This window comes from Mandrillus leucophaeus, unplaced genomic scaffold (assembly GCF_000951045.1).
Source record: "Mandrillus leucophaeus isolate KB7577 unplaced genomic scaffold, Mleu.le_1.0 Scaffold9, whole genome shotgun sequence".
Lineage (NCBI taxonomy): Eukaryota > Metazoa > Chordata > Mammalia > Primates > Cercopithecidae > Mandrillus > Mandrillus leucophaeus.
Genome location: NW_012109807.1, coordinates 943,934 through 956,241, shown reverse-complemented (window position 1 = coordinate 956,241; position 12,308 = coordinate 943,934). Strand labels below are relative to the sequence as shown.

General features: G+C 47.7%; 1 long non-coding RNA gene across 1 annotated transcript; it reads right to left on the bottom strand.

The window, feature by feature from the left end:
• Positions 1 to 228: 228 nt before the first annotated feature.
• LOC105531605 lies at positions 229 to 11,290 on the bottom strand. Its single transcript, XR_001004830.1, has 4 exons — positions 9,645 to 11,290; positions 7,896 to 8,010; positions 2,922 to 3,092; positions 229 to 746 (listed from the first exon to the last, which is right to left on the bottom strand). It is a non-coding gene; the product is annotated as an uncharacterized LOC105531605 (long non-coding RNA).
• Between the last annotated feature and the right edge of the window lie 1,018 nt (positions 11,291 to 12,308).

Sequence of the window (12,308 nt, the reverse complement as noted above, 5' to 3'; positions counted from 1 at the left end):
ACCTCTTGCCTGGCCCCAGGACAGCCGGGAAGCTACACAAGTGCATGGATAGCAGCTGGGACGGGAGGCTGGCAAGGGGCTCTGGGTTTCTCCCCGCAGGCTGCCTTCCCTGGCCCCGCCTCTGCTTGGAGTCCCCAACAGGCAACGCCAGCCCCACGCAAGACAGAGATCTGGGGCCTCACACTTCACCTTGCCTGCCCCTCCGAGGGCCCAGCAATTACTCGAGAATCTGACTTTGGTAATTTAATTGCTTTTCCCTTAAATATGAGAAATAGATGTAATTTCTCCTTTTGTTCTTTTCCTACAGCCGGAGTGGTAAAAGCTACCTACTGCCAACAAACACGGGCATCCACTCTCTCTTCAATGCCTCTTCCATGACACATTTGAACTACAATAAGAGGTGTATCATGTAGAATGAATAACCAAGGGGGCCAAGAAAGGCCTAGACTGAAGAAAGAAGTCAACATGTGAGTGTTCTCCGGCACAGGCCCCTCCATGGAGCCGGCAGTCGGCTATGCAGCCAGTGGACACAGATCCACAGCCCTCGGGCGGATTCAGGACTGCACAAGCACCGCAGAAGCCAGGGGGCTGGTGTCCTGGGCATCCTGGCAGTTCTTTTCATGTGGGCACAAATGAGCAACGCGCACCAAGCTGCGCCATCTCTTCTGCTGCGATTTCGCTGCCGAAGAACCGACGAAGGTTTAGGATGCAATTAACAGAGCGGAGTGACCTGCGACGGGGTTAACCTGCGGAACAGAGGCAGCCATAAATCAGCATCCCGGCCTCACGCACGCGCCAGCAGAGGAAGTCAGGCAAGGGCTTTAAGTCGGCCAAATCGACAGCGTCAACAGATCTAGATGGTGTTTTCTTTTCTAGAACCTAGAATAGGTCTTTGGAGACAGATGGACGCTTGGTTTCCGAAAACTGTAAAGCAGGGAGGCAAGATGCAATATGCACAGAGAATTAACGTCAGTTGTGTTTATGGCTTTTTTTTTTTTCTTGCCAAAAAAGAGTAGATTCCTTATTCTCATGTGGTGAAAGATGTGCTCTGTTTTCTTTAAAATCTAATCATACTTTTGGTAACAAAACGGAAAAATATGAACATTCCTTTGGGGTTTTCTTGAGAATTGATAAAAGCTTATCTATGAACAGATATTAAATAACCATGATGTCAAAAAAGCAAGACCATTTGTTGAATGCTTATTATGTGCCAGGTATTAACCTACCTTACCTCTTTCATTTTTTCACACTTTTCAGAGGTAGGTTTAGTGGGGACCATTTTACAGATGATGAAACTGAGGCCCATAAAAATGAGATAGGTTTTCTAAAGTCACACAACTAATTAGTGTAAGAAATAGAATTCCAAAGCTCAGAAGATACAAACTGAAAAGTTACTATTTACCATGGAATTTTCATACTAGTTCACATTAGTATTGGTAAGAATTTTACACAGGGTAAAGGTGTCATGGTATAAACTACCTGTTTTTTTAGTTTGTTTGTTTGTTTGTTTGTTTGTTTGCTATAGGGCCTCACTCTGTCACCCAGGCTGCAGTGCAGTGGCACAATCTCAGTTCACTGCAACCTCTGTTTCCTGGGTTCAAGTGATTCTCCAGCCTCAGCCTCCTGAGTAGCTGGGAATACAGGTGCCCACCACAATGCTCGGCTAATTTTTGTACTTTTAGTAGAGATGGGGGTTTTGTCATGTTGGCCAGTCTGGTCTCGAACTCCTGGGCTCAAGTGAGCCACCCACCTCAGCCTCCCAAAGTGTTGGGATTACAGGCATGAGCCACCATGCCCGGCCATCCTGACTGTTCTTGAGGACTGATCCTGTGTGGATTATCTGACTTGCACTGTTTGAGACAGTCATCAAATCCTCACGGTGAGAACTCAGCATGTATTGTTCTTGCTACTCCTTCATGAATCCCTCTTAACACCCCTGCTGCCTCTGTATTTCCATACCCACTGTAGAGGTAAAGAAAGTAAGGCTCAGAGTATGTAACTTACCCATTATCTCATACAGCAAAGAAGTGCCAGAGCCAGGGACACACTGAAATGCTCTCCAATTCTAAAGCCCACATCTCTCCCACTTCTTCACACAGATTCCATCAATAATTAAAAACAGAAGAGAGCCTGTGGCTGTGCCTTCCAGACTCCTTTATTTACTTATTTTAAAATAGAGTTAAGCCGGGTGCAGTAGCATGCACCTGTAGTCCTAGCTACTCAGGAGGCTGAGACAGCAGGATCATGTGAACCTAGGAGTTCAAGGCTGTAGTGAGCTATGATCACATCACTGCACTCTAGCCTGGGCAACAGAGTGAGACTGTCTTAAAAATAATAGTAATAATAATAACAACAATAATAATAGAGTTGACCAAAGTCAGAAGTAGGTAGGGAAGGTAGACTCCAGTCTTGTGAATGCCCGGTGGCTGAATGTCCAGGAGTTTCCAACACAAAGAAGGGAGGCCAGTACCTTGGGTGTTGAGGCTGCAAAAGGAATATCACAGCATTTCATGCAGAAAACTACACATGGATTTAGGGAAAGAAGATTTGGATAAAAAAGGATTGGACCTTTGACGTGAAACGTGAGCTCCGAAAGGCTCACAAGTGGCCAGGGTTACTAAATAATTAATCAAGAGCAGGCAGGTGGCAGTTTGAAATGTAAATGGGATGGAGGAAGGTGTGATGCTGTCATTCAGCAGAGGCTGATATGGCTGGAGCGCTGAGCCACTGTACCAGCTCCCGGGAAGGCATGGGCACAAAGGAGCAGCAAGGCCATCTGACAAAGGGCCCCAGAACCCCTAATTCTTGCCTTTGACCTGCAGTTCACTTTCATGTCCCTGTCCCCAAAGAGATGTAAAAAAATGATGAAGAACTGGCTAGGCATAAGGGAGGGGAAGCGAAGCCATCTAAAGAAATGTTACCTGTGTCAGGCAGCAGCCGACACACTTGAGAACACCTTCTATTTTCCTTACATTTTCCTGCTTCTTGAAAAAAAAAAAATGCACCTTTTGTCTGTCCTCTCCCCCTTTCTTCCCAAATTCTCTAGAGTTCTTCCTGCAAGGGGTTCTGTGTGACTCAAAGGCAGACAACAGCTGCAAGCAAAGGAACCAAAAAGAAGATTGACAATAGGAAAAGGGGCAGGTGAGAGAGACTCCCTTTACCTTATCAAACCAGAAAATGCCGTGGCTTAAATAGCAAGAAAATAAAGTCTGCAGAAGATGAAATATCTCTCTTCTGACTAAACAGTGATCAAAAATCTTTGTTCTAGAAAAAATATGACTGCTTGGCATTCAAATCACAGCATCTTAGATCCGGAAGTAACGCTCACGCCTAGCATAGCCTGATACTTACTGGGTGCTAGATGTATATTCATTCTTTTTCTGTGTCCCTTTCCTTGTCTATTACACCTTCCTGCACAGGCCAGCTGGCCTCCCCTTAAATCGGCTAGTCTCTCCAAGCTTCAGTGTAAGCGCTGGAAAGCAGAGACAATCCTGGTGCCTACCTGGTAGGGCTGTGCATGTCAAGGGCTGAGCCCATGCCTGGCATGGGTATGAGGTGGAGTAGTGATTGTTGTGTGTGTTATTCCAGACTTAGGAAGCAAGATGTGCACTACTTGGTTTTTTTGGGGAAACTGCCAACACTTCTGGGCAGCAAAAGCACAGGGTTCCAGGCAGCGGGGACAGGAGAGGCAGCTAGTGAGGAGAGGTGAGCCAGGGCATCTGCTGTGTGAGAAGGGACTTGCTGAGGCCTGCGGAGGTTGGAGGGGGAGGCAAGGGTGGCACAGCCCACGCTGGAGAGCAGGCTCAGGAGGTCCTCACTAGGTGCCCTGAGGATGGGCATGGAGGGAGGGAGTGGAGAATGTAAAGGACGCTGAGGAGTGGGGCCATTTGTGCTCCCCAGCGCCACCTCACTGCCTAGACCAGGTGCAAGGGGACTGGGAGGAGTAGGGGCCACACTGCCAGCTCCTACAGGGGCTGAGTCTACGGAGGAGGTTTTTAGCAGCCCGGAGGTAGGACTGGTGTTTACTGCTTCTTCTCCCTCCTGACAGCTGCTCCCTGCCTCCTGCCCCTTTCCTTCCTCTCCATTCCTCTCTCTCCCCGTCTCCCTTTCTCCTCTCCCTTGCTTTAGCTTTCTTACCTTCTCTTGCAGAACAAAATCAGAAATGAGTCCCTCCCCTAGAAGTCCCCACCCACCATATGGGCATTTCCATTCATTTTCCTGACATTTCTGCATTTTGCAGGAGGTTGTGACCATGCAGGCCAGGGCCGGGGGCAGGAGCAAGGGCAGCTAAAAGGAGGCAAGGGCAGCTCTGTATGGTTCCAGGAGGTTCTGCTCCCATCCCACCTCCCTCTCTTCACCCTGCTGCACCCATGCCCCTTACTTCAGATATTGGCCAAATGGAAACCTGTTGATTTGCACAGCTTTGACTCCTTTCTGCATAGGATCTCATAGAAACACACAAAAGTAATCCATAATGGAAATAAAAATAGAATAGAGCCAAATGCTATAGCTTCTCCTCTTATGTAGTACAAATTGCTATGATGTAAACATTGTTCCAAATTTAAAATCCTAGTTCTTAATGCCTTTCCATTCAGGGAGACAGTATCACCTAACTCTTAAGCTCACGGACACTTCCTTTCCAAGAATTTATTACATGTGGTGTGTATTGCTTTAGGAAGTTTATCTACTTCATATTTTTAAGAGTCTCTAGGCCAGGACTTCTAAAACTCAGTAATTTAACTATTTCTGCCATAAAATATACATACAGAAATTGTATCAGCTAGAAAAATATTAATTTTGAGAAATCGAAAGTTAAGTTAGATTTGATTGGGGGAATATTTTCCAAACGAAAGAAAATAATCCTGAAGTCGAAACTCTGAGCTTTTTATTATATTGCAAGGAAAGCATGTAGAGGAATTGGGTTGTTTAGTGTGTCTGTGTATGTGTGTGTGTGTGTGTGGGTGGGTGTCTACTCAAAGAACTGTAGATTTACACACAGAGCATTGTAACCAACTTCATCCCCATCTAGTATGCAATGAGAAGTTTGCAGCTTAACCTTGAGTGAGGAGGATTTAAGTTCAATATCAGAAAAAGAGTTCCTGGCAATGAGGGTTGTAAGGACATTTGGAGAGGCCCCTAGAGGGACTGGCCCACCCTTCCTTGGAGAGCTGTGCCACTTGTGTAGATTCAGTCTAACATGAAAGCCAGGAGAAAATTTCCCAGGTTATCTTAACCCACAAACCCTCCCCAGGACTGCCTGGACTTCCACGTGGTTTAAAGGGTAGCTTGAGTGCACCAAGGCCAAAGGCCAGCCCAGACACTTGCCAGCATGGGATCTTGAGCAAGTCATATGCTCAAAATCAATTTTTCAGTTACAGGAGAAACATGGTAAGAACCGTACATCCCTCCTAGGTTCGTGGTGAGGCTAATGAGGGTGGAAAAGTGCCTATCAGGGTGGAGCCTCCTGCAAGTGTTGGTCACTAGTAGGTGCTGCATGAAATTCACAGATGGAAGGTTGTGATACCTGCCCCCAAAGGGATTAAAAATCTGCAGAGGTCCAAGGCGGGCGGATCACAAGGTCAGGAGTTCGAGACCAGCCTGGCCAATATGGTGAAACACCATCTCTACTAAAAATACAAAAATTAGCCGGATGTGTTGGCGGGAGCCTGTGGTCCCAGCTATTCAGGAGGCTGAGGCAGAGGTTGCAGTAAGCTGAGATTGTGCCACTACACTCCAGCCTGGGCGACAGAACGAGCCTCCATCTCAAAAACAAAAACAAAAAACCTGCAGAGGTACTAATAAAGTTTGCAAGTCCTTGGTCTAAGTTGCAAATTTTTTCCCCACACCTGAGAAATCTGTTAAGTTGTACAAATAAGTAATTCAATGGCCGAAGTACCACATATCTCATCTTAAGTGATCGACAAGTTCACGCCAAACCCCAAAAGCCTAGTGCTAAGGAAGACCACAGTGTCCATGTGAGCAGTGACTCCCAGCTAAACTTAGACTCAGTATCTGTCCATACAGAGGACAGAGTTCCACCCCAGAGTTCCACCAAACTTCCCTGACTGACCCCATGAGTAGGACCCCTCAGTGACATTCCCGCTGTGAGAAAGCCTGCCAGACCCATCAGGGTCTTCATGCCAGAAAGGATGGAGCTCCAGGAAGTCCTGGCTCTCGTGGCCAACTCTGAGGTGGCAACCCCTCAAAATCTGACCAGAGAAAAGGCCAGTGCAGCAGTGCAGGCCTCATGAGCAAACACCACCACCGACTCGCCTTTGGAATGCACTTCCTCTTTCTCCTCAACATCCCTGTCGTTAACTGACTGAAAGCCACACTCACAATGAGAACAATATCTAGGTGTCTCTGGTCATCATTTCGCTTTCCTCTGAAGCTGGAATAATTATCCTACAGGTGTCAGCTGTGGCAGAAGGTGCAGGAGTTTGTACTACAAGAACATTCCCAGGGGTTGCAGTGAGCCGAGATGACGTCACTTCACTCCAGCCTGGGAGACAGAGCAGGACTCCATCTCAAAAAAATTAAAAATAAAAAAAAAGAAAGACAAATATCACGTGTTCTCATTCACATGTGGAAGCTATAAAGGCCACCTAATGGAGGTAGAGGACAGATGACGGCTACCAGAGGCTGAGGCTGGGAAGGGTAGAGAGGAAGGAGGGATTAAAAATGGGTTGATTAAGGGGTACAAAACCACAATTAGATAGAAGAAATTAGACCTGGTGTTCCATAGCACAATAGGGTGACTATAGTTAACAATCATTTATTGCATATTTTGAAATAACTAGAAGAGTAGAACTGAATGTTCCTAACACAAGGAAATGATAAATGTTTAAGGTGATGGATATCCCAATTACTATGATTTGATCATTACACATTGTATGCTTGTATCAAAATATCACATGTATCCCATAAATATATACAACTAAGATGCATTCATAAAAATTAAATTAAAATAAAAGAATATGTCCAGGGATAGAACCTCAGAGGTAAGGTAGTATCTGGATGAGAACTTACTGGGTGCAATAAGTTCCCCGCCCATCTTGAGGATGGAACTGAGGACAAAGCTGACCTAGCTTGTCCCCACTGACCATCTCTTCCCTGTTGCTGGTGTCTCTCCACCACATATAAGGCTCAGGCCCCTGAGATGGCAAGAAACCTCCAATTTACAGGAGCCACAGGACACCCCTCCAACACCCAGTGGGATGAGCCCCCACCAATTCCCAGTGCATAGACACAGGGAGGCCTCACTTTCTGGAATCCAAGTATGGTACCACCTACCATCTTCCACCAGAGCCATCTCAGGTGTCTCACTCTCATCACTAAGAATTTCAAGTATGATGTCTTTTTTGCATAAAGTAAAATTCAGGGCAAATAAAAATATTTACGGTCTACATATTTTTAGGAGTTATATGTAAAATACACATATACAGAATGTCTTCAGTACATAGGAAGGAACGGTAGCAAAATGCTTCCTTGGTGGCATTGCCTCCTCCACCAACTGCTCACAAAATAGTGAAAAATGAACATCCTGCTAGATCCTTTCCTGAGGATATGTGTGGAAAGGATAGAGGACTATGTCTCTCTCGCAACCCCAATCCAGGACACCAGCTGCATGCACATGGCCTCAGATGCCAGCTCTCTGGGTCGGCCTCTGTCTGTCCTGGGCTGGTAGATGGTTCCTCAGTCCCAGCCTGGCAGGGTCAGCTCCAGCTGGAGACACAGTTACTGCTCAAACTGGAACGAGGGGGCTCCACCACCTGAACTGAGGTTTTTGCCCCTGAACTTACTAGATCGATGTTTGCATTCCTAAAGCTTGATGACTGCATGTTGCCTATCACTGTTACAGACAAAAGATATTCCTGACACATGCCATAACCTACTTGAATGTGAGACATTTCCGTTTAGAAAGAGCCCATGAACTCAGCCCTGGCCCTCTCTCTACCTGGTACCTCTTCCTCGAGCTTCCCCAAAATTCACACTCCTTTGCCAAAGTGCCTAAAAAGAGTGGAAAATGAAATCATTAAAACTCAAGAACTCAGGAAGAGGGCGTGGGCCAGACTATAACATGTTCTGTACTCAGAATTCAAATATCAGAGCTCGAAAACCACACTCACCCATGACCAACGGTGCAATCAGGAACCAGCCTTTTTACCTGAGTCCCAGTTTTCCACGCTCATAGCACAGATGTTCCCAAATTCTCTCTGCCTTCCAAGGATCTAGGGGTAAGGCTTAGATAATGTAAAGCACTTGGTCCCCAGACCAGGCCACGCCCCTGCACAAAGTGCTCAGTGCAGGTTGATTGTAAAGTACTGAGGGAGCATCTGCTAAAATCACACCACTGATGACAGCAATCAGGGGTTTAACGCTGCTAAAAAGGCCACACCAACCTGTAAAAGAGATGGCAAGATCCTCGCTCTTCTCTGAAGCCACACACTTTGCCTGTCCCTGGAGCTTGCTCTCTGCAGGGGAACCTGGAGCTGGTCTCCAGAATACAACTTCTCTTACTTAGCCTTCAAAGCCAGGGCGCAGAGAGGAACTACCAGAACACCAGATCACTGGGGAGGCAGGGCAGCCGAGGCTCCAAAATGGAGGAGGAACCCCTTGCCCACAAACCAGGACCTGCTGCCTGCCTGGAAGGGCTCTAGCAAGAGATGAAACCCCTTAAGGCACAGTTGGGGAAAAGGATCAGACAGAGAGTTCCTCTCCGGCCCAAAGCGCAGTGAGGACAGGGACCACACACGGATAAGAGTGCTCTCCTGTGACCAGGACAGAGCTTGGCACTAGGAGGTGCTCACCAAGTACTGATGAATGCCTGAATGCCCTAGGTAGAGGACGAGTCGCTTATGCCAGCCCCAGGGTACTAATGGAAGAGCCACAAAGAGCCCCAGGATGCAACTGTCCGCAGCAGTGGGCAGTAGAGGGAGCAGGGCCTCCAGGGCAGAGAAGTGGCCAGAGAGCCTCTGTCTGCTTCCTGCCACTGCCCACAGCCAGCCTTGCAGCAGCGTCCCTGGCTCCCTTCCTCAGCCACATTGCCGAACAGGCAGGCCCGGCTGTGGCACAGTCTGCAATGCCCAGGCACAGCACAACTGCTAAATTCTCGCACTCCCTGGACTCAGCTCAGCCCCACACCGCGCGTTCTTACTCTCCTGTTCTGGGGACAGATTTTACAGCCCGTTCGCGTCTTCCCAAGCCTCGCTCAGATCTGGGCACATGGCACAGGAAAAAGTGCCGCTGAGCGGATCTAAAGAACAGCGGGTGTCGGGGAGCCGGAAAGCAGGAATCATCTCAACAATCCGTCTCTGGATTGGGAGGAAGAACATGTTCCCAAACACATTTGCTCACTGCTAGGGAGGCGGCGCCTCTTCTGAAGGAAGCCACTCCCTCTTCCCTCAGCCTGCTGCTGGCTTTACTGCTCCTCTCAGTCCCTGCCGTTGCTGTCACCTCTCATCAAAATCTGCCCCCTTCTCTCTCTCTTGTTCTCTCCCCTCAGTCCTGCCTACCTTATTAACACTTTCCAAACACGTCTCCCATCCACTTCTCTCCCTCTCCCCAGCTCCAGGACACCCTCACAGCTGCATCTGTGGACTGCCTCAGTATCCTCCCTGCTGCTCCTGCGGCCCACAGCTCGCCAGCTTCTGTCCTTCCTTCTCATCCGTAGACCAAGATGTCCCAAAACGTTCTTCGTAAACAGTGAATCTAACAGTGCCTTCCGACGACTGAAGACCATTTGCGACTTTCCACGGCCCCTGTTCTCAGCCCAGGCTTCCCTTCCCCCAGCAACACCAAACTACCACCTTCTGAGCACTCACCAGAAACCCCGCTAAGCGCTTTCATGAAACTTCCCATCGAATCCTCGCAACATCACTGGAAGGAGGCATTGCCGTCTGCATTTTACTTGTGAGGAAGCTGAGGCTGGAAGGGCTCCATCATTTGTAGACAGCAAGGCAGTAGCCCAGCTGGGATCCTCAGCCAGGCAGGCCCAGGCCTCCGGGCACTGGCCCTTCCCACCTCCAGTGGCTCCCAGGGCCACTTAGAAGTTTCAAGTCCTCCCCAGCTTCCCAAAGTGAACTGTAAGGAGTTCCTCACTCCCTTCCAGGTGTCCCCATAACTAAAGCACGTGTCCCTCTGCAGCTTAGTTGTATGTCTGTTTTTCTCCCCAGGCTGGATGCCTTGAAGATAAGAATCATCTGGAGTCCCTAATGCTTAGCACAGAGCTGTACTCAGGAGGGTTAATCGAATTAATTAATGGTCAGCAAAATGAATGAGTGGATGAATGAATATCACACATTCAAGTGATCACATTTCCCCATCTCTTCCACAATCAGGCTCAACTGATTGGCTTGGCCATGTTAGGTATGTTGCAAATAGGTTTACTGGTTACAGAAGAGTATCAGGGCAAGGTGAAATTTTCAACATTTAAAGGTGGAATCGCCCTTACAATACATGTGTTGTGTTTTTGTCAGCATTGTCACTGTTGTTGTTTACTACGGAATGTCACCATGCTTGAATCTTAAGCAGATGGGCTTGGGTTCCATTCATAATTTTCTTGCTTTAGAAAAACTTACGATCACAGAAGGGGACCTTAGCGCTTGCCAAGTGCAGAGCCCAACAGCAGCTTTGGTCTCAGCACAGGTGGATGTGATTTTCTTTACCGGTGACCTGTCCACGAACTGCCTGTGCAGTTTGTCCCACTGACAATGTGGGTGAAAGATGAAGCCAGGGCTCACCCTTCTAAGGGGGACATTGAGATTCCTGGGCATTGTACCAATTCAGCCATATGTCACCCCAGAAAGTAACTGCTTTTTCCATATATGATCATAACTAATGTTGCAAAGCCTGTTTTGCCTGGATCCTTTTACAGAACCTATGCAAAATATGCTGTGCGCTTTCACTCCAGATTTCTTTCTTAGGATGAATGGCTCTGCGCATACACGGGAACAAGCTCTTATTCTGTTCATCAGGAATGATCATTATTCCATAGGCTAATTCCCTGTGCATTAGTTATACGGGGTGAAGTTCTGGCTTATACACAGGAGCTGATGGAAACAGAGATCCTAGTGGCCAAATACATCCTAATATTCTCCTTTCAATTCTTTCATTTTTTCTGTCTTTACCTTTTAGAAAATGTTAATGTATTCCTGATGAATTCAGTGTGAAAAAATATGTTTATCAGCTTGGGTTTAAAATTTTTATTCATAATAAGAATATAGTAGCACTGCCAAGACCCTCCAAAGTCAATCCTCAGATCTTCGCCAGCTCTTTGGGGGCATCGTAAACAAGCTGACCATGCCGAAGAGTTATAAGAAAGGGGTTCCCATGCCAAAACAATAGCAAGTGTGTTTTCCTTAGGTATTGATGCTTTGTTCTTGCCATGAGTGAGGGCTGAGGGAAGTGTGCTGTGGTAGCAATAACCCTGCAAGTTGTCACGTGGTAACTGCATAAGTTGTGCCTTTAGCCAGGGCCAAATGGATGATAAACTTGTCACTGTTAACCGGCTCTAGTTATTTGGAGCAAACCACCCTTTTTCTTGCAAAATCACACACTCGATTTCTTGACTACGTTTCCTCATCTATAAAATGGGAGGGAGGTAAGATAAGCTCTGTGGCCCTTTTGAACTCTGCGATCCCAGAAGTGCCTTTGCACTTCCATCCAGCCCCGCCCCACCCCATCCCACCCGGACGGTGGATGCCCACAGTCCCCCACCCCAGCTCTGCCAGCATGGCAAAGCCTGCTGAGGATTTGCACAAGTAACCCCACCTCAGCAGCCTCACTGCTCCCCTTAGTAAATAACTGCATACAGCAACGCTGCAGGTTCTCAGGCTGCAGCCAGCGCCACAGCTGGGTTCTTTAGTTTGTTGTGAAAAGAATTCCAGCATGACACAGCTCCTCTCAGCACAAAGACATGCTGAAGCACTAGGAAAAAAAATTTTTTTAAAGAATGCTTCTGAAAGCCAGGCAGCCAGGAGAGAGATGTAGGCTCGGACCAGCCTCCTCCCTGCCAGGGCCTGGACCTGTTGCCTGGGCTCTGCTCCTCTCAACGGTAAACAGAGCCGTTCACAAATCACCGAGGCTCAGAACGGCAGGTCTGGCCACAGGGGTGCCTCGGACGCCTCCCAGGCATCTGCAGCAAACAGTGCCGCCTGCACTGTGGTCAGATCGGGGACAGTCAGTCCCCCCATTGTTTGATTTCTAAACCTGCCTCCACCTCCCCAAGGCCTCTGAGAGCTCAGGGCTTGCAAATCAACACAACATTTAATTAACTGCACATTAAAGTTTCCGTCTTTCAAAGAAGG